At 53.0% G+C, this 15,599-nt stretch overlaps 1 protein-coding gene across 1 annotated transcript in view; it reads left to right on the top strand.

Moving 5' to 3' along the window:
• The first annotated feature begins 13,088 nt into the window (after positions 1-13,088).
• LOC116958365 (uncharacterized) overlaps positions 13,089-15,599 on the top strand; it is a 29,985-nt gene continuing 27,474 nt past the window's right edge. Inside the window, exon 1 of the mRNA XM_076056537.1 lies at positions 13,089-13,202. The gene's annotated coding sequence lies outside the window, so the exon portion shown is untranslated. The remainder of the gene's footprint in view (positions 13,203-15,599) is intronic.

Consider the following 15,599-nt stretch of genomic DNA (forward strand, 5'->3'; position numbering starts at 1 on the left):
TCGTAGGAACAATGGAAGTTGACTACTCAAGATGGACATCGTGAGAACAATGGAAGTTGTCTACTCAAGATGGACATCGTAGGAACAATGGAAGTTGACTACTCAAGATGGACATCGTGAGAACAATGGAAGTTGTCTACTCAAGATGGACATCGTGAGGACAATGGAAGTTGTCTACTCAAGATGGACATCGTGGGAACAATGGAAGTTGTCTACTCAAGATCTACAGCGTGGGAACAATGGAAGTTGTCTACTCAAGATGGACATCGTGGGAACAATGGAAGTTGTCTACTCAAGATAGACATCGTGGGAACAATGGAAGTTGTCTACTCAAGATCTACAGCGTGAGAACAATGGAAGTTGACTACTCAAGATGGACATCGTAGGAACAATGGAAGTTGTCTACTCAAGATGGATATCGTGGGAACAATGGAAGTTGTCTACTCAAGATGGACATCGTGGGAACAATGGAAGTTGTCTACTCAAGATGGACATCGTGGGAACAATGGAAGTTGTCTACTCGAGATGGACATCGTGGGAACAATGGAAGTTGTCTACTCAAGATGGACATCGTGGGAACAATGGAAGTTGTCTACTCAAGATGGACATCGTGGGAACAATGGAAGTTGTCTACTCAAGATGGACATCGTGGGAACAATGGAAGTTGTCTACTCAAGATGGACATCGTGAGAACAATGGAAGTTGTCTACTCAAGATGGACATCGTGAGAACAATGGAAGTTGTCTACTCAAGATGGACATCGTAGGAACAATGGAAGTTGACTACTCAAGATGGACATCGTAGGAACAATGGAAGTTGACTACTCAAGATGGACATCGTGAGAACAATGGAAGTTGTCTACTCAAGATGGACATCGTGAGGACAATGGAAGTTGTCTACTCAAGATGGACATCGTGGGAACAATGGAAGTTGTCTACTCAAGATCTACAGCGTGGGAACAATGGAAGTTGTCTACTCAAGATGGACATCGTGGGAACAATGGAAGTTGTCTACTCAAGATAGACATCGTGGGAACAATGGAAGTTGTCTACTCAAGATCTACAGCGTGAGAACAATGGAAGTTGACTACTCAAGATGGACATCGTAGGAACAATGGAAGTTGACTACTCAAGATGGACATCGTGGGAACAATGGAAGTTGTCTACTCAAGATGGACATCGTGGGAACAATGGAAGTTGTCTACTCAAGATCTACAGCATGGGAACAATGGAAGTTGACTACTCAAGATCTACATCGTGGGAACAATGGAAGTTGTCTACCCAAGATGGACATCGTGAGAACAATGGAAGTTGTCTACTCAAGATGGACAGCGTGGGAACAATGGAAGTTGTCTACTCAAGATGGACATCGTCGGAACAATGGAAGTTGTCTACTCAAGATGGACATCGTGGGAACAATGGAAGTTGTCTACTCAAGATCTACAGCGTGAGAACAATGGAAGTTGTCTACTCAAGATGGACATCGTGGGAACAATGGAAGTTGTCTACTCAAGATGGACATCGTGGGAACAATGGAAGTTGACTACTCAAGATCTCTATGTATCTCTATGTACCTCTGTGTAGAGTCTCTATGTATCTCTGTGGGTATCTATGTATCTCTATGTATCTATGTATCTCTATGGGTCTCTATGTGTCTCTATGGGTCTACGCGTCTCTATGTATCTCTGTGAGTCTATGTGTATAACTGTGGGTCTCTATGTATCTCTATGGGTCTCTATGTACCTCTGTGTAGAGTCTCTATGTATCTCTGTGGGTCTCTATGTATTGCACGTGTCTCGACATGTCTCTGCGTCTTTAAGTAACTATATGGGTGTCTATGTATCTCTATGGGTCTCTATGTATCTCGATCGGTCTGTGTGTCTCTACGTATCTCTGTGGGTCTCTATGTATCTCTGTGTAGAGTCTCTATGTATCTCTGCGGGTCTCTGTGTCTCTATGTGTCTCTATGGGTTTGCGTGTATCTCTATGTGTCTCTATGTATCTCTGTGTAGAGTCTCAATGTATCTCTATGGTTCTCTATGTATCTATATGGGTCTGTGTATCTATCTGGGTCTGTGTATCTCTATGTATCTCTATGGGTCTCTATGTATCTCTATGGGTCTCTATGTATCTCTGTGGGTCTCTACGTATCTCTGTGGTTCTCTATGTATCTCTATGGGTCTCTATGTGTCTCTGTGTCTCTATGTATTGCTGCGGGTCTCTATGTATCTCTGTGGGTCTCTATGTATCTCTGCGGGTCTCTATGTGTCTCTGTGGATCTCTATGTATCTCTATGGGGTATCTATGTATCTCTGTGCGTTTTTATGTATCTCTGTGGGTCTCTATGTATATCTGTGGGTCTCTATGTATCTCTATGGGGTATTTATGTATCTCTGTGTGTCTCTATGTATCTCTGTGGGTCTCTATGTATCTCTGTGGGTCTCTATGTGTCTCTGTGGGTCCCTATGTATCTCTATGTATCTCTATGGGTCTCTATGTGTTTCTACATGTCTCTGGGTCTCTATGGATCTCTATGTATCTCTATGGGTCTCTACGTGTCTCTGTGCCTCTATGTGTCTCTATGTATCTCTATGTGTCTCTATTTATCTCTGCGGGTCTCTATGTATCTCTGTGTGTCTCTATGTATCTGTGGGTCTCTATGTATCTCTATGGGTCTCTATGTATGTCTGTGGGTCTCTATGTATCTCTGTGGGTCTCTATGTATCTACATGTATCTCTATGGGTCTCTATGTGTTTCTACGTGTCTCTATGTCTCTATGGGTCTCTATGTATCTCTATGTGTCTCTACGTGTCTCTGTGTCTCTTTGGGTCTCTATGTATCTCTGTGTGTCTCTAAGTATCTCTGCCGGTCTTTATGTATCTCTGCGGGTCTCTATGTATCTCTGTAGGTCTCTATGTATCTCTATGGGTCTCTATGTGTCTCTACGTGTCCCTGTGTCTCTATGTATCTCTGTGGGTCTCTATGTATCTCTATGTATCTCTGTGTCTCTATGGGTCTCTATGTATCTCTATGTGTCTCTATGTATCTCTGTGGGTCTCTATGTATCTCTGTGGGTCTCTATGTATCTCTGTGGGTCTCTGTGTATCTCTGTGGGTCTCTATGTATCTCTATGTATCTTTATGGGTCTCTATGTATCTCTATGTATCTCTGTGGGTCTCTATGTATCTCTATGTATCTCTATGGGTCTCTATGTGTCTCTACGTGTCTCTGTTTCTCTATGTATCTCTGTGGGTCTCTATGTATCTCTGTGGGTCTCTGTGTATCTCTGTGGGTCTCTGTGTATCTCTATGTATCTCTATGGGGCTCTATGTGTCTCTACGTGTCTCTGTTTCTCTATGTATCTCTGTGGGTCTCTATGTATCTCTGTGGGTCTCTGTGTATCTCTGTGGGTCTCTATGTATCTCTATGTATCTCTATGGGTCTCTATGTGTCTCTACGTGTCTCTGTTTCTCTATGTATCTCCGTGGGTCTCTATGTATCTCTGTGGGTCTCTGTGTATCTCTGTGGGTCTCTCTATGTATCTCTATGGGTCTCTATGTGTCTCTACGTGTCTCTATTTCTCTATGTATCTCTGTGGGTCTCTATGTATCTCTATGTCTCTCTATGTATCTCTGCGGGTCTCTATGTATCTCTGTGGGCCTCTATGTATCTCAGTGGGTCTCTGTGTATCTCTGTGGGTCTCTGTGGGTCTCTGTGTATCTCTGTGGGTCTCTGTGTGTCTCTGTGGGTCTCTATGTATCTCTGTGGGTCTCTGTGTATCTCTGTGGGTCTCTGTGGGTCTCTGTGGGTCTCTATGTATCTCTGTGGGTCTCTATGTATCTCTGTGGGTCTCTGTGTATCTCTGTGGGTCTCTATGTATCTCTATGTATCTCTGTGGGTCTCTGTGTGTCTCTCCGCGTCTCTGTGCCACTCATTGGCCACACCCACGGAGTGAGGAGTCTTTATTTTAAGTTTTATTTTACCTACGTGACTTTACCGACAAAAAAACAAAGAGTATGAATCCTTGCAGTCACGAAAGCCTCAAATTTAGAACTAATTTCCCGCAATTAAATATTTAAAATTCACTCACACCCGGAATGGACTATTCATTAAATATTTCTTTACAATAATGTCTAAGAGTGTATTGCAATTACATTTTTACGTTTTCTCGTTTCGTTTTATGCAAACGGCAGAGATTAGGGAGAAAAAACGACAAACCTTTGAGCAGAATCATTCGAACAGAAATCCAATGCATCGATTTATATGAAGACAAGTGCCGATATTGTGACCAAGGTTTAGGAAATTGTTATTTTTATTTACATAGCACAGCAAAATATATATATTTTAAAAAAATATATAGCAATATATTGGCGGGGGTGGGGAGCATTTTGAGCGTTTTTAAATATTGGTGGGTGGCAAGTGTTCAGTGGGGGTCAACCACCCTGCAATGTCAGTCATTCCACAGGGCAGGCCAGACGCTGGGCGCTGTAGGGGAGCCACGCGATTTTATTTTATTTTTAAAGGGACACGGAGGAATGTCGAGTGGAGGAGGAGGGGGGTGGGTGGTGGTGGTGGTGTCAGCTGTGGAGACACTGGGAGACAGGGGGGAGGAACTGGGAGACAGGGGGAGACACTGAGAGACAGGGGGGGGGAGACATTGCGAGACAGGGGGGAGACATTGAGAGACAGGGGAGAGACACTGGGAGACAGGGGGGAGACACTGGGAGACAGGGGGGAGACACTGAGAGACAGGGGGAGACACTGGGAGACAGGGGGGAGACACTGGGAGACAGGGGGGGGAGACACTGGGAGACAGGGGGAGACACTGGGAGACAGGGGGGAGACACTGGGAGACAGGGGGGAGACACTGGGAGACAGGGGGGAGACACTGGGAGACAGGGGGAGACACTGAGAGACAGGGGGGGGGGAGACATTGGGAGACAGGGGGGAGACATTGAGAGACAGGGGAGAGACACTGGGAGACAGGGGGGAGACACTGGGAGACAGGGGGGGAGACACTGGGAGACAGGGGGGAGACACTGGGAGACACTGGGAGACAGGGGGGAGACACTGGGAGACAGGGGGGAGACACTGGGAGTCAGGGGGAGACACTGGGAGACAGGGGGGAGACACTGGGAGACAGGGGGAGACACTGGGAGACAGGGGGAAGACACTGGGAGACAGGGGGGGGAGACACTGGGAGACAGGGGGGAGACACTGGGAGACGGGGGGGGGGAGACACTGGGAGACAGGGGGGAGACACTGGGGGACAGGGGGTAGACACTGGGAGACAGGGGCAGACACTGGGAGACAGGGGGAGACACTGGGAGACGGGGGGGGGGGGAGACACTGGGAGACAGGGGGGAGACACTGGGGGACAGGGGGTAGACACTGGGAGACAGGGGGAGACACTGGGAGACAGGGGGGAGACACTGGGAGACAGGGGGGAGACACTGGGAGACAGGGGGGAGACACTGGGAGGCAGGGGAGAGACACTGGGAGACAGGGGGGGAGACACTGTGAGACAGGGGGGAGACACTGGGAGACAGGGGGGAGACACTGGGAGACAGGGGGGAGACACTGGGAGACTGGGGGGAGACACTGGGAGACAGGGGGGAGACATTGGGAGACAGGGGGAGACACTGGGAGACAGGGGGGAGATACTGAGAGACAGGGGGGAGACACTGGGAGACAGGGGGGAGACACTGGGAGACAGGGGGGGAGGGACTGGGAGATAGGGGTGAGACACTGGGAGACAGGGGGAGACCCTGGGAGACAGGGGGGAGACACTGGGAGAAAGGGGGGAGACACTGGGAGACAGGGGGGAGACACTGGAGAGACAGGGGGAGACACTGGGAGACAGGGGGGAGACACTGGGAGACAGGGGGGAGACACTGGGAGACAAGGGGAGACACTGGGAGACAGGGGGGGGACACTGGGAGACAGGGGGGAGACACTGGGAGACAGGGGGGAGACACTGGGAGACAGGGGGAGGGACTGGGAGACAGGGGGGAGACACTGGGAGACAGGGGGGGAGACACTGGGAGACAGGGGGGAGACACTGGGAGACAGGGGGAGGGACTGGGAGACAGGGGGGAGACACTGGGAGACAGGGGGGGAGACACTGGGAGACAGGGGGGAGACACTGGGAGACAGGGGGGAGACACTGGGAGACAGGGGGGAGGGACTGCGAGACAGGGGGGAGACACTGGGAGACAGGGGGAGACACTGGGAGACAGGGGGGAGACATTCGGAGACAGTGGGGAGACACTGGGAGACAGGGGGGGAGACACTGTGAGACAGGGGGGAGACACTGGGAGACAGGGGGGAGACACTGGGAGACAGGGGGGAGACACTGGGAGACAGGGGGGAGACACTGGGAGACAGGGGGGAGACACTGGGAGACAGGGGGAGACACTGGGAGACAGGGGGAGACACAGAGAGACAGGGGGAGACACTGGGAGACAGGGGGGAGACACTGAGACACAGAGGGGAGACACTGGGAGACAGGGGGGAGACACTGGGAGACAGGGGGGAGACACTGGGAGACAGGGGGGAGACACTGGGAGACAGGGGGGAGACACTGGGAGACAGGGGGGGGAGACACTGGGAGACAGGGGGAGACACTGGGGGACAGGGGGAGACACTGGGAGAGAGGGCGGAGACACTGGGAGACAGGGGGAGACACTGGGAGACAGGGGGGGAGACACTGGGAGACAGGGGGGAGACACTGAGAGACAGGGGGGAGACACTGGGGGACAGGGGGAGACACTGGGAGACAGGGCGGAGACACTGAGACACAGAGGGGAGACACTGGGAGACAGGGGGAGACACTGGGAGACAGGGGGGAGACACTGGGAGACAGGGGGAGACACTGAGAGTCAGGGGGAGACACTGGGAGACAGGGGGAAACACTGGGAGACAGGGGGGAGACACTGGGAGACACTGGGAGACAGGGGGGAGACACTGGGAGACAGGGGGAGACTCTGGGAGACAGGGGGGAGGGACTTGGAGACAGGGGGGGAGACACTGAGAGACAGGGGAGAGACACTGGGAGACAGGGGGGAGACACTGAGAGACAGGGGGGAGACACTGGGAGACAGGGGGAGACACTGGGAGACAGGGGGGAGACACTGGGAGACAAGGGGGAGGGACTGCGAGACAGGGGGGAGACACTGGGAGACAGGGGGGAGACACTGGGAGACAGGGGGAGACACTGGGAGACAGGGGGGAGACACTGAGAGACAGGGGTGAGACACTGGGAGACAGGGGGGGGGACACTGGGAGACAGGGGGGTGACACAGAGAGACAGGGGGGAGACACTGGGAGACAAGGGGGAGACACTGGGAGACAGGGGTGAGACACTGGGAGACAGGGGGGAGACACTGGGAGACAAGGGGGAGACACTGGGAGACAGGGGGGAGACACTGGGAGACAGGGGGGAGACACTGGGAGACAGGGGGGAGACACTGGGAGACAGGGGGGAGGGACTTGGAGACAGGGGGGGAGACACTGAGAGACAGGGGGGAGACACTGGGAGACAGGGGGGAGACACTGAGAGACAGGGGGGAGACACTGGGAGACAGGGGGGAGACACTGGGAGACAGGGGGGAGACACTGGGAGACAGGGGGAGACACTGGGAGACAGGGGGAGACACTGGGAGACAGGGGGGAGACACTGAGAGACAGGGGCGAGACACTGGGAGACAGGGGGGAGACACTGAGACACAGAGGGGAGACACTGGGAGACAGGGGGAGACACTGGGAGACAGGGGGGAGACACTGGGAGACAGGGCGGAGGGACTGAGAGACAGGGGAGAGACACTGGGAGACAGGGGGAGACACTGGGAGACAGGGGGGAGACACTGGGAGACAGGGGGGAGACACTGGGAGACAGGGGGGAGGGACTGAGAGACAGGAGGGAGACACTGGGAGACAGGGGTGAGACACTGGGAGACAGGGGGGAGGGACTGAGAGACAGGAGGGAGACACTGAGAGACAGGGGAGAGACACTCGGAGACAGGGGGGAGACACTGGGAGACAGGGGGGAGACACTGGGAGACAGGGGGAGACACTGGGAGACAGGGGTGAGACACTGGGAGACAGGGGGGAGACACTGGGAGACAGGGGAGAGACACTGGGAGACAGGGGGGAGACACTGAGAGACAGGGGGGGACAATGGGAGACAGGGGGGAGACACTGGGAGACAAGGGGAGACACTGGGAGACAAGGGGAGACACTGGGAGACAGGGGGGAGACACTGGGAGACAGGGGGGAGACACTGGGAGACAGGGGGGGGGGACTGAGAGACAGGGGGAGACACTGGGAGACAGGGGGGAGACACTGGGAGACAGGGGGAGACACTGGGAGACAGGGGGAGACACTGGGAGACAGGGGGAGACACTGGGAGACAGGGGGGAGACACTGAGAGACAGGGGGGGACAATGGGAGACAGGGGGGAGACACTGGGAGACAAGGGGAGACACTGGGAGACAAGGGGAGACACTGGGAGACAGGGGGGAGACACTGGGAGACAGGGGGGAGACACTGGGAGACAGGGGGGGGGGGGACTGAGAGACAGGGGGAGACACTGGGAGACAGGGGGGAGACACTGGGAGACAGGGGGAGACACTGGGAGACAGGGGGAGACACTGGGAGACAGGGGGAGACACTGAGAGACAGCGGGGAGACACTGGGAGACAGGGGGGAGGGACTTGGAGACAGGGGGGGAGACACTGAGAGACAGGGGGGAGACACTGGGAGACAGGGGGGAGACACTGAGAGACAGGGGGGAGACACTGGGAGACAGGGGGGAGACACTGGGAGACAGGGGGGAGACACTGGGAGACAAGGGGGAGGGACTGCGAGACAGGGGGGAGACACTGGGAGACAGGGAGGAGACACTGGGAGACAGGGGGAGACACTGGGAGACAGGGGGAGACACTGGGAGACAGGGGGGAGACACTGAGAGACAGGGGCGAGACACTGGGAGACAGGGGGGAGACACTGAGACACAGAGGGGAGACACTGGGAGACAGGGGGAGACACTGGGAGACAGGGGGAGACACTGGGAGACAGGGGGAGACACTGGGAGACAGGGCGGAGGGACTGAGAGACAGGGGAGAGACACTGGGAGACAGGGGGAGACACTGGGAGACAGGGGGGAGACACTGGGAGACAGGGGGGAGACACTGGGAGACAGGGGGGAGACACTGGGAGACAGGAGGGAGACACTGAGAGACAGGGGAGAGACACTGGGAGACAGGGGGAGACACTGAGAGTCAGGGGGAGACACTGGGAGACAGGGGGAGACACTGGGAGACAAGGGGGAGACACTGGGAGACAGGGGGGAGACACTGGGAGACAGGGGGAGACACTGGGAGACAGGGGGAGACACTGAGAGACAGCGGGGAGACACTGGGAGACAGGGGGGAGACACTGGGAGACAGGGGGGAGACACTGGGAGACAGGGGGAGACACTGGGAGACAGGGGGGAGGGACTGGGAGACAGGGGGGAGACACTGGGAGACAGAGCGGAGGGACTGAGAGACAGGGGAGAGACACTGGGAGACAGGGGGAGACACTGGGAGACAGGGGGGAGACACTGGGAGACAGGGGGGAGACACTGGGAGACAGGGGGGAGACACTGGGAGACAGGGGGGAGACACTGGGAGACAGGAGGGAGACACTGAGAGACAGGGGAGAGACACTGGGAGACAGGGGGAGACACTGAGAGTCAGGGGGAGACACTGGGAGACAGGGGGAGACACTGGGAGACAAGGGGGAGACACTGGGAGACAGGGGGGAGACACTGGGAGACAGGGGGAGACACTGGGAGACAGGGGGAGACACTGAGAGACAGCGGGGAGACACTGGGAGACAGGGGGGAGACACTGGGAGACAGGGGGGAGACACTGGGAGACAGGGGGAGACACTGGGAGACAGGGGGGAGGGACTGAGAGACAGGAGGGAGACACTGGGAGACAGGGGGGAGACACTGAGAGACAGGGGGGAGACACTGGGAGACAGGGGGAAGACACTGGGAGACAAGGGGGAGACACTGGGAGACAAGGGGGAGACACTGGGAGACAGGGGGGAGACACTGGGAGACAGGGGGAGACACTGGGAGACAGGGGGAGACACAGAGAAACAGTGGGGAGCGGTGGTGCAGTGGTTAGCGCGCTCTACTGGGTCAGAGAACCGAGTTCGATTCCCGCTCATGGCCACCAACAACACCACCACCACTAACAACACCAGCACCACCAACACCACCAACAACACCACCAACACCAACACAACCAACACCACCAACAACACCAACAACACCAACACCACCAACACCACCAACAACACCAACAACACCACCAACAACAACACCACCACCACCACCAACAACAACACCACCACCAACACCACCACCAACACCAACCACCAACACCACCACCACCAACACCAGCACCAACACCAACACCACCACCAACAACAACAACACCACCACCACCACCAACAACACCACCAACAACACCAACAACACCACCAACAACAACACCACCACCAACAACAACACCACCACCAACACCACCACCAACACCAACCACCAACACCACCACCACCAACACCAGCACCAACACCAACACCACCACCAACAACAACAACACCACCAACACCAACAACACCACCAACACCACCACCACCAACACCAGCGCCAACACCAACACCACCACCACCAACAACAACAACACCACCACCAACACCAGCACCAACACCAACACCACCACCACCAACAACAACAACAACACCACCACCACCAACAACAACACCAACAACACCACCACCACCAACACCAACAACAACACCACCACCAACAACAACACCACCACCACCAACACCACCACCAACACCAACAACACCATCAACACCACCTCCACCACCAACACCACCACCAACACCAACAACATCACCAACACCACCACCAACACCACCACCAACACCACCACCACCAAAACCAGCACCACCAACACCACCACCAACACCACCCCCTCTGTGTGTGCCACAGTGCCGGTAGCCTTTGTCTGTGTCTACCTTCATAGACACTGCTGCTGCTACTCGCTACTACCAACAGCACTTGCCCCTACAGCCTGTTAAGGCTACACGGGGAACCTTTATCTTTTGTGTATATATGTGTATGTATATATGTGTATGTATATATGGCTATGTATATGTATATCTGTGTGAGTGTATGTATTTGGCTATGTGTGTGTGTCAGTTAAATATAGCTGGCGAGTTGGGCTATCCACATGGCCCTATTAATAGACTATCGGTCTCCCTCTCTGTCTCTTTAAACTCTCCACTCTCTTTAAACTCTCCACTCACACTCTCCCACTCGCATTCTCACTCACACACTCACTCCAAACTCCTTCAAACACTCACACTCTCTCATACTCACATTCACTCACTCACTCATTCGCATTCTCACTCACTCTCTCACTCACATTCTCACTCACACACTCACTCCAAACTCCTTCAAACACTCACACTCTCTCATACTCACATTCACTCACTCTCTCACTCGCTCATTCGCATTCTCACTCACTCTCTCACTCACATTCTCACTCACACACTCACTCACACACTCACTCACTCGCACACTCACATCCTCTCACACACTCACACAATCACTCACACTCACTCACACACACACTCACTCACACACTCACACACACTCCCTCTTACTCACTCACTCACACTCCCTCTCACTCACTCACACTCACACACTCACACACTCACTCACACACTCAAACACTCACTCACTCACACACTCACTCACTCACACACTCACACACTCACTCACACTCTCTCATACTCACACACTCACTCACACACTCACTCACTCACACTCACTCACACTCTCTCATACTCACACACTCACTCACACACTCACTCATACACTCACACTCACTCACTCACACTCTCACACTCACTCACACACACTCTCACACTCACTCACACACTCACACCCACTCACTCACACACTCACTCACACACTCATTCACTCACACTCACTCACACACTCACTCACACACTCACTCACGCACTCACTCACTCACACACTCACTCACACACTCACTCACACACTCACACACTCACTCACTCACACTCACTCACTCACACACTCACTCACACACTCACACACTCACTCACACACTCATTCACTCACACTCACTCACTCACACACTCACTCACACACTCACTCACACACTCACACACTCACTCACTCACACTCACTCACACACTCACTCACACACTCACTCACACACTCACACACACACTCACACACTCACACACACACTCATTCACTCACACTCACTCACTCACACACTCACTCACACACTCACTCACCCACACACTCACTCACACACTCACTCACTCACACACTCACACACACTCCCTCTCACTCACTCACACTCGCTCACACACTCACTCATTCACTCACACTCACTCACTCACACACTCACTCACACACTCACACACTCACTCACACACTCACACTCACTCACACACTCACACACTCACTCACACACTCACTCACACACTCACACACACACTCACACACTCACACACACACTCATTCACTCACACTCACTCACTCACACACTCACTCACACACTCACTCACCCACACACTCACTCACACACTCACTCACTCACACACTCACACACACTCCCTCTCACTCACTCACACTCGCTCACACACTCACTCACACACTCACACTCACTCACACACTCACACACACACTCACACACTCACACACACTCCCTCTCACTCACTCACACTCGCTCACACACTCACTCACACACTCACACACACTCACACACTCACTCACACACTCACACACACTCCCTCTCACTCACTCACACTCGCTCACACACTCTCACACTCACTCACTCACACACTCACTCACACTCACTCACTCACACTCTCTCATACACACTCACTCACACACACTCCCTCTCACTCACTCACTCACACTCGCTCACACACTCACACACTCACTCACACACACTCACACACACTCCCTCTCACTCACTCACACTCGCTCACACACTCTCACACACAAAGACAAAGCCACTCCGTGTAGGCTTCACCAGGCCGTTGGGGAAAGTGCTGTTCGTCGCGAGTAGCACTCAGAGTGGAGAGGGCTGGTGAGTGTTACTGGTGAGTGAGTGTTACAGGTGAGTGAGTGTTACTGGTGAGTGTTACTGGTGAGTGTTACAGGTGAGTGTTACTGGTGAGTGAGTGTTACAGGTGAGTGAGTGTTACTGGTGAGTGTTACTGGTGAGTGTTACAGGTGAGTGTTACTGGTGAGTGTTACTGGTGAGTGAGTGTTACTGGTGAGTGTTACTGGTGAGTGTTACTGGTGAGTGTTACTGGTGAGTGTTACTGGTGAGTGTTACTGGTGAGTGTTACTGGTGAGTGTTACTGGTGAGTGTTACTGGTGAGTGTTACTGGTGAGTGTTACTGGTGAGTGTTACTGGTGAGTGTTACTGGTGAGTGAGTGTTACTGGTGAGTGTTACAGGTGAGTGTTACTGGTGAGTGTTACTGGTGAGTGTTACTGGTGAGTGTTACAGGTGAGTGTTACTGGTGAGTGTTACTGGTGAGTGAGTGTTACTGGTGAGTGTTACTGGTGAGTGTTACAGGTGAGTGTTACTGGTGAGTGTTACTGGTGAGTGTTACAGGTGAGTGAGTGTTACTGGTGAGTGTTACAGGTGAGTGAGTGTTACTGGTGAGTGTTACTGGTGAGTGTTACAGGTGAGTGTTACTGGTGAGTGTTACTGGTGAGTGTTACAGGTGAGTGTTACTGGTGAGTGTTACTGGTGAGTGAGTGTTACAGGTGAGTGTTACTGGTGAGTGTTACTGGTGAGTGTTACTGGTGAGTGTTACTGGTGAGTGTTACAGGTGAGTGTTACAGGTGAGTGTTACTGGTGAGTGTTACAGGTGAGTGTTACTGGTGAGTGTTACTGGTGAGTGTTACTGGTGAGTGAGTGTTACAGGTGAGTGTTACTGGTGAGTGTTACTGGTGAGTGTTACTGGTGAGTGAGTGTTACAGGTGAGTGTTACTGGTGAGTGTTACTGGTGAGTGTTACAGGTGAGTGTTACTGGTGAGTGTTACTGGTGAGTGAGTGTTACTGGTGAGTGTTACTGGTGAGTGAGTGTTACTGGTGAGTGAGTGTTACTGGTGAGTGTTACTGGTGAGTGTTACTGGTGAGTGAGTGTTACTGGTGAGTGTTACAGGTGAGTGTTACAGGTGAGTGTTACTGGTGAGTGAGTGTTACTGGTGAGTGTTACAGGTGAGTGAGTGTTACTGGTGAGTGTTACTGGTGAGTGAGTGTTACTGGTGAGTGTTACTGGTGAGGTTACTGGTGAGTGTTACTGGTGAGTGAGTGTTACAGGTGAGTGTTACTGGTGAGTGTTACTGGTGAGTGTTACTGGTGAGTGAGTGTTACTGGTGAGTGTTACTGGTGAGTGTTACTGGTGAGTGAGTGTTACTGGTGAGTGTTACTGGTGAGTGTTACTGGTGAGTGTTACTGGTGAGTGTTACAGGTGAGTGTTACTGGTGAGTGTTACTGGTGAGTGTTACTGGTGAGTGTTACAGGTGAGTGTTACAGGTGAGTGTTACTGGTGAGTGTTACTGGTGAGTGTTACTGGTGAGTGTTACTGGTGAGTGTTACTGGTGAGTGTTACAGGTGAGTGTTACTGGTGAGTGTTACTGTTGAGTGTTACAGGTGAGTGTTACTGGTGAGTGTTACAGGTGAGTGTTACAGGTGAGTGTTACTGGTGAGTGAGTGTTACTGGTGAGTGTTACTGGTGAGTGTTACTGGTGAGTGTTACTGGTGAGTGTTACTGGTGAGTGTTACTGGTGAGTGAGTGTTACTGGTGAGTGTTACAGGTGAGTGTTACTGGTGAGTGTTACAGGTGAGTGTTACTGGTGAGTGTTTACTGGTGAGTGTTACTGGTGAGTGTTACAGGTGAGTGTTACTGGTGAGTGTTACTGGTGAGTGTTACTGGTGAGTGTTACAGGTGAGTGTTACTGGTGAGTGTTACTGGTGAGTGTTACTGGTGAGTGTTACTGGTGAGTGTTACTGGTGAGTGTTACAGGTGAGTGTTACAGGTGAGTGTTACTGGTGAGTGTTACTGGTGAGGGCATGTGAGCTCCCCAGTGAGAGCGACTAAACTGATGATGATGGTGGTGGTGGTGTTAGTGGTGGTGGTGTTAGTGGTGGTGGTGGTGGTGTTAGGTGGTGGTGGTGGTGTTAGTGGTGGTGGTGGTGTTAGTGGTGTTAGTGGTGGTGTTAGTGGTGGTGGTGTTAGTGGTGGTGGTGGTGGTGTTAGTGGTGTTAGTGGTGGTGTTAGTGGTGGTGGTGGTGTTAGTGGTGGTGGTGTTAGTGGTGATGGTGTTAGTGGTGGTGTTAGTGGTGTTAGTGGTGGTGTTAGTGGTGGTGGTGTTAGTGGTGGTGTTAGTGGTGGTGGTGTTAGTGGTGGTGGTGGTGGTGGTGTTAGTGGTGCTAGTGGTGGTGTTAGTGGTGGTGGTGGTGTTAGT

This window comes from Petromyzon marinus, chromosome 76, assembly GCF_048934315.1.
Source record: "Petromyzon marinus isolate PM22_M1 ecotype Great Lakes invasive population chromosome 76, UKy_Petmar_22M1.pri1.0, whole genome shotgun sequence".
NCBI classification, from domain to species: domain Eukaryota; kingdom Metazoa; phylum Chordata; class Hyperoartia; order Petromyzontiformes; family Petromyzontidae; genus Petromyzon; species Petromyzon marinus.